Consider the following 7,464-nt stretch of genomic DNA (forward strand, 5'->3'; position numbering starts at 1 on the left):
TATTGTATTTTTCTTTATAATTTGTTGTCTGAAATTGTTTAAATTTTTTTCTCTTAATTATAACTGGCTATCTTCGATACTTTATTTAATAATTTTATTTAAAATTTTATTTTTATTTCGTTAGTAAATACCTGTAAATTTTTTCAACTTTTCTTTTGCCATTTCTTGTTGTTCTTGTTGTTCGAATTTAAAAGACGCAAAACTCATTTTGATGTTTATTAAAATAATTTATTTGTTTTTAATTTTTATTTATATATATTTTTTTTATTTCTTTATTTATTTATTTATTTTTTTTATGAAAAATTTCAATTCATTTGAAAAATTCTTTTGGAAAAGTTCAAAATATTTTGTTGAAATTTCGCTCTAATATGTATGTATATGGATTTGGTCATTATTATCTGGAGATCTCTGTGGTTTTCTAATTTTCTAATCAATGTATTTTTTTCTTTTTTTTCTTTTGGATAAGAGGTTCACAAGCATATGAGTTTGAAATAGTTCGCCTTTAAGCTAAGAGTCGTAAGAAAAAATAAAAGTAAAAACTAATATTTCACTGTAATACACCCAAACAGAAGCAAGAGATTGCAGAAAGTGTATGTAACCGTGGGCCAAAGACTCGCAAAATGCGCACAGATATAGTTGGCTTATCCATCCGATAATATGAATAGAGTATTTGAATTTACTAATTATTTTCTCCTAAAAAGTTGTTTACACGTTTCATCCTTCGGCCTACTAATAGGTGTCCCCTTTCTTTCTTTCTGTGTGTGTATGTATGTGCGTGCCTGTCCGCACGCCGAACTATTAGATACGTTATGAAGTGAATAGAATTTAAAATTCAATTTATTCCTATCAGTACTGAAATGCTTCCCTGAAATGCAAGCCCGTTTGGTCGTCCTTTCTTTACATATCAGCATCTCGACGCAATTCACAAATTTATCCAATAGTTAGTTCCCTTTTTTTTTTAGGTTAGTTATCTCTTAGTTAAAATGTGTAGCTACTTCTTACCTGACTTTACTGTTTTTTTAAATCTAGGACTAGGTCTCTGCTAGCCAACCAGTTCTTTCATAGCTAATTTGTTCTTCTGATTAGTTGGCCACCGCCTTCGCAAGCCCAACTACGAGCTAGTCTTGTCTTCTTCTTATTTCCTGTCAAATTACTTTTTAACGGGTTCACTCGCATTCGAAAATAGTTTAATTATCTCCTAGTCTAACTAGTCTGTCCGTTTTCTAGATAGTCTAATTATTCTTCGCCAGCGTAACTACGTCTTCGCAAGATCACTTACTTTAAAGTTGATCTTTCTTTCTTTCCAGCTAGCCCTATACTTCATAATCACTTTACTCTATCTACTCTCGATCTGCCTTCTCGAGCTAATTTAACTACTTCCTAATTTAATCTAGCCCTTCTCTAATCAGCCAGGATTATTTTCCAGCTAGTTCAGTTCATTTTCGACTAGTCCAATTAGTTTTCTAGTTACACGGACTCTCCGCCTGGATGCAAAACAATTCTTGCTTAAAGTATGACGATTGAAATAACTTTAATAGGCTTATGGCCCATGAAAATCTTTTTTACTTGGCACTCTAAACAAGTAATTCATTCATCAGTAATTACTGGAAAAAATTTACACAAAAACAAAAAAAGAATATGATGTAAATTTAAAATATATGCGAATAGGTTCGAGTGTGAAGTTCCACGCTAACACTTGCAACATCTTGTAACTTGTCATTGAAAGGTCTAATAAATAATGAAAAAAGCCTATTTTCTCTCTATTGTAAGAATAGTAACTGTAAACGCAATAGATTTGAGAGAATGCATCTGCCTTCGTAGGTTTACGAAAAAACTGGTGCGACGCACCTGCGGACATAACTATCTGTCCTTTTCTCTTAACATGTGAAAAGAAAAATTCAAAATTAAGTTTTCAGTCAAATGTGCTCTGAATATTTTAACGCTCATTAGTTATATATATTATATATAAAAGAAATATTTGGACATACGACAGTGTGTTGTTTATTCCAAAAGGCAGAGGAAGATCTAATGATCTATGATATGAGTCAAAAGTGTAGACCTATACTTCAGACATGAAGGACTTAAACACATTGACGGATCTTAGAGGAGAATTAAACTTTTGATACACGATGCATGTAAGTGTCTATGAATTAATTTTTCCGTCCATGTGTCCCTGATGGGACAGAAGAGAGATGGGTGGCCGGATTGTGGAAGGTGGGGAGAACTTTAGGTTAGAGACGTCTGCTAGAACAATTGGCTTTACTCGGAGTCCTTTAAAGAATAAAAAAAAAATAAAAAAAAGGACTCAGTTACGTTTTATGCCCTGGAATGGTTTTTAACATTTTTTGTTAAGTTTAACATAAATTTTTGCTGAAAAATAGTTTTCGGAAAATAGTTTTCGTTGTTACATTGTATTAGAAGCTGATTTCATTGTTGTTGTTGTTGTTGTTGTTTTTTTCTGTTTTGTTTTTGTTTTTCAATTTATATAATATTTCCTTTTTGACTTAATTTTTCTTTCTCTTTTTACACAATTTTCTTTTTCTATAACGGCGGGAAGTTCTAATTTCTCAAGCAGTTGTCGGTCTTATTAAACTTTTTTTTTTTTTTTATTATATATTTTTATTTATTTATATATAGTTCTTGTTGGTATTTTTCTTCTTTTTTTTTTTTTTTTTTTTTTTAAATTAAAATTTTTACATATTTTTTCTTCTTTTTTTTGACATTTTTTTTTTTTTCTTCTTCTCTAAATTTGTTAAATTTTCATTTACAAAAAAGTATAAGCGAGTAGAAAAATGTTTTTATTAACTTTGTTAATGTTTCTGTTTTCTGTTTACGGTTTACGGTTTACGGTTTAGAGTGAAAAATCAGTAAAGAAATATAAGAAAAACATTTTATTTTGAAAAATTGTTTTTGTTTGGTTTTGTTTTAGTTTTTTCTTTTAAATTGTTTGTTGTATTGTCATAAATTGTTTTTGCTGTCTTTGTTTTTTTTTTATTTGTTTTCTATATAATTGATTTCTTTCGCCTAAATAAATGAATTGTGTGCTGCATGTAAGTGACGTATCGAACTTTATCGATTTTGTACGATGACTGACTGTTCGATGATCTTTCTCTCAAGATATTCACAAGCTCGAGTCGAAAAACTGTAGTTAACTTATAGAAGCTCTGCGAGTCTTCCTCAGCGATGAGATGGATTAATTTTTTCTTTTCTTTTAATTTTTTGCGTATCATTGACTAAGTAAATTATCTCTTATGTTTGCTATGGTTATTTGGTCAGCGTAACTGCATGCTACAGCTGCATGCTATATTATGCACTTGGTTTTGCGATCCGAATAATTGAGACTCGATCCGAATAATTGAGACCCGGCTATTAACGATTTCAGGAAGAGGTATGCGTACCCTTTTTAAGTCAGTGCGATGAAGATCACTGCTCGATATCCAGGGTACATTCATGACGGATGGTTGTCTGCTCATTTATAATAATACCGAGAGACCATTTAATATATTCGGTACAGTATTGTGAATCGATTTAGGCTTCCGCGAGCCGATATATATACACTCGCATTTGAATTTACCCGTCAAGTGTCGGTATCGGGAGCTGAGACTTGGCCCACGTATTCTTTGTTAACGATTGCAAATAAAATTTGAAAATAGGCGGAATACGTTGACATGAACGGACTCATGACATATGATAACAACTTTTTTCAATATCATTGTAAAACTTCAGCATGAAAATGGGTGTGATTAGTCTAGAAAAGCAAAAAAATTGTATCTTACAATCCCTGGCAAATTCAAGTGACGTCAACGGATATGACTACAATTAGTGATGTATTTTCGAAACTAACTGGGTTTAGTTGTCGACCATTTATCAGTTACCTTCAGCTTGTTCCAACAGATTTGGAGTTCGTTGAAATAAATGGTTCCGTTAACGTTGGTCAATTTTCTCATTACGCACATTACTACAGGCCACGTAATAACGTTCATAATGAATGAAATGAAAGCAAACAATGAATATGTGAATATCTTGAATGAATCTATAGTGAAGATTTTTGTGTGTTGCGTTGATTATCATAAATTATAATGAAATAATGTTTTTTTTTTTTTTCAGAAAAAACAAAAGATTTACTTTAGAATTTCTTTTTCTTTTTTGTAATAAAAAAATTGTCTAAAATATATGTAACTAGAGAGAGAGAGAGAGAGAGAGATAGAGAGAGAGAAAGAGAGAAAAAGATATATCTAATATGTAATCATTGTGATGTGAATGTCTGATGATTTTCTCCTTTACTTTCTAACAATTCGTTCATTTTGTTTTTGTTTGTTTGTTGGTTTGTTTGTTTGTTATTATGTTTTTTTGTTTTACGATAACTTTTTTATTTGTTTTGTTTTTATTTTATATAAATCTTGTTAAGTATTGTCAACTATTTACATCCCTTGTTTTTTCAATAGAAAATACTTTTGTTTTATATATGTACGTGTGTGTTTGCATGTATGTATATATGTATAAGTAAGATTATTTAATTAAAACATTTCCTCCATATATTATGTAATTCTTTTACGATATTTCATTTATCTTTAATTTTTTGTTCTTCTCTTCTTCCTCTTTTTTTTTTTTTTTTGTTTCTTTTTTCAAATGTTTTATATTACATTTTACTTACTGTGCAGAGGCTGAACAATTTTCTAAATTTCATTTTAAGATCTATTGATTTCCTATAGCGGTTAGGGACGGGATGGAGGAATAGAGGGGAGGCTTAAAGGGAGATTTTCACTATTTTTTTTTATTTTTTAATGTTTTAATTGATTCAATTATTTACTTCATTTTGTTGTTTTTCTTCTTTTCTCTTATTATTATCATTATTATTATTATTATTATTATTATTAATATTAATTTTTTTTTTTTTTATATGGAAGTTTCCAACGTTTACTTAGTTAGTTGAGCAGAAATACTGTTCGTTTGTTTGGGTGTTTGGTTCGTTATTTCTATAATCTTTCTATGTAATTTTTGTAGATATCCGTCACCATCGTCATCACCTCGAGAGTTGAAAGGATTGCAAATCCCTTTTAGGCAATAACACTTTGGACGACTTTTTTCGTTGAAATTTTTATGTAAAGACTACAATCCCACTCAGAGTAGAGATATTCTCAATTTACACTTGAATTGCTTGAGGATAACAAGGATAACAAGTGAAGAAAAGCCCTGCAATTGCAAACTGAATCTGAACTGATCTTTTAGAAATAGATCTTATCGTCTTTGGAAGGCTACCACGGTCGGGTGCTACGGTCAAATCTTATCGATTAATGATGCACTTGTTTACGTGTTCCATATTCAAAATTTGAAAACTACTTTGTTGATACATCAGGAATCCTAAATATTCTTAGACCTTTAGCGTAGATTTCATGTCACGGCATATAAATTGTGCATACATATACATATGTGGGCGGCTAAAGCAATTGCGAATGATATCTACTTAACGTTTACAGCTTCATCATTCTACCACAAAAATTATACTCTTCTCTATTCTCGTTCGTCCGTCCCTCCATGCGTTCGTTGAAATTCGGACCAAACGGTTAAATATGAAATATGACGCGTTTGCAAAAAATGAAAAAGTAAGACTTTGAAAGTATTTATACTATGTCAAATTCCAGAATAAATTATGATATAGGTTAAGGCCGAACCGTGCAATATTTGCCTATACAATGACAATGCGACAAAATACAATTTTATATTTGTATTTAATGAAATAAAACTGAAATGATTTTCGTTTTATTTTTACCCTATTAACCCTATATACCCTTCTTAATCCTTACTTTTGCTAGGGCTTTAAACAGGATGGGCAATTCAGTCGTGTAAGTGTATTGATTCGAAACGTACTTTGAACCTCGAAGGTAAGTGAGAGATGACAACTAACTAAAATTCGTCCAATGACGCAAATACATTGGCTCGTTCCCATTACTTTTAGTATCATTTCATTTCATTTCATTCCATTTCATTTCCATTCAAGTAATATCAAGAAATATAATCAAATGTTAACGAAATTTAATTTTCTTTTCTTTATCTTTTGTTTTTCTTTTGCTTCGAAATGCTTTTAAGCCGTTTTAATGAAAGGTAAATAATAGAGAAATGAAGCGTTTAATAATTAGAAATTATTGTTATTTCCTTTTTTGTTTTATACGTAAATGCAAAGTTTTTTTTGAGACTTCTATAAAGTTGGCTTTTATTTCATTTTCATTTTACTCTATTTTAATGAAGTTTACCTTTCGCTTTATTAATTTATTTATTCGGATTACTTTCGTAATCTCTTCTTTTTTTTTTTTTTTTTTTGAATTTCATTATTTTCTAATTAAAGTAGTTTTTATGACTTTTTAATTTTTTTTTTTTATTTTATTTTATTTACTGTTTTCATACTTTCACTTTTATACCCACTATTAATTATATTTTTATTTGTCGGGTGGTGGGGGAGGGGAGTGGCAAGCAGAAAATTTATATGTATACATATATATACATATATATATATATATACATATATATATTCTTAATCGGGTTATTTCCACTACCTGTCCTTTAGTTTGTCTGCCTGTCTTTTTCGAACCCACAAAATTGCAAAAACTTAGTGAGATAGCGATGACATGCCCCATATGGTCTTATGTCAATTTTAGTTTAAAAATTTCCAAATAATCTTCAATTAAAGTCACAAAGGTATGAAATGGACTGAAATTGCAGTAAATATCCTTATCACACACGCACACAGGTTCGTTAAAAAAGAACTAAACTTTGTAAGGAAGAGGAGGAGGGGGAAAATGGGGAGGATGAATAATTCAATTTCGCCTGAGTAGCCGAGTAGGTAAGAACCGCGACCTTTCTTCTTCAGTCACCGTGTTACATGAATATGTGGGACATCCTCTAAGTGATTGATCATATGAAAAAAAAAAAAAAAAAAATTCAAACAACAAAGAAGAGGAAGCAAATAAATAATCATTCGGTTGACAAGAACATTGATATTGACTGAGAATTGGTGGGTTTTCCCTAAAAAAAGAATCGTAAATTCTTTCAGATGCCTGCAAAGGCCTACGGTAGCGAACCAGTGCGATAATTATCCCGATATGCTGACTAATATGTGACTCGAAGTATGGGATATTTAATGATTTTCATAACATTGCTTTCGTTTCACTCTCCGGGCCATGCAACGAAATGAATTTTGTCTCGGCAAATTGTTTGTACAAGTTTTAGTGGTGGGTGCATCTCCTAAGCATCGCCCATGAGGTGAAATTTTAGTTTTCTGAATTTAGTCTATCTCTTTCATTAAATATTTTTCCCCTTTATTATCTTCTTTGCTTAATAATGTATTTTATTGATTAATTAGTTTATTGATTAATCCAGTTTAATGTTAATTAATTAAATTTTTTTTTTCAATTTTAATTATGTAAAAAAATTAGATGTGTTAGATTTTTCTGTTTTTTTTTTTGGGGG

This window comes from Glossina fuscipes, unplaced genomic scaffold (assembly GCF_014805625.2).
Source record: "Glossina fuscipes isolate IAEA_lab_2018 unplaced genomic scaffold, Yale_Gfus_2 1, whole genome shotgun sequence".
Taxonomy (NCBI): domain Eukaryota; kingdom Metazoa; phylum Arthropoda; class Insecta; order Diptera; family Glossinidae; genus Glossina; species Glossina fuscipes.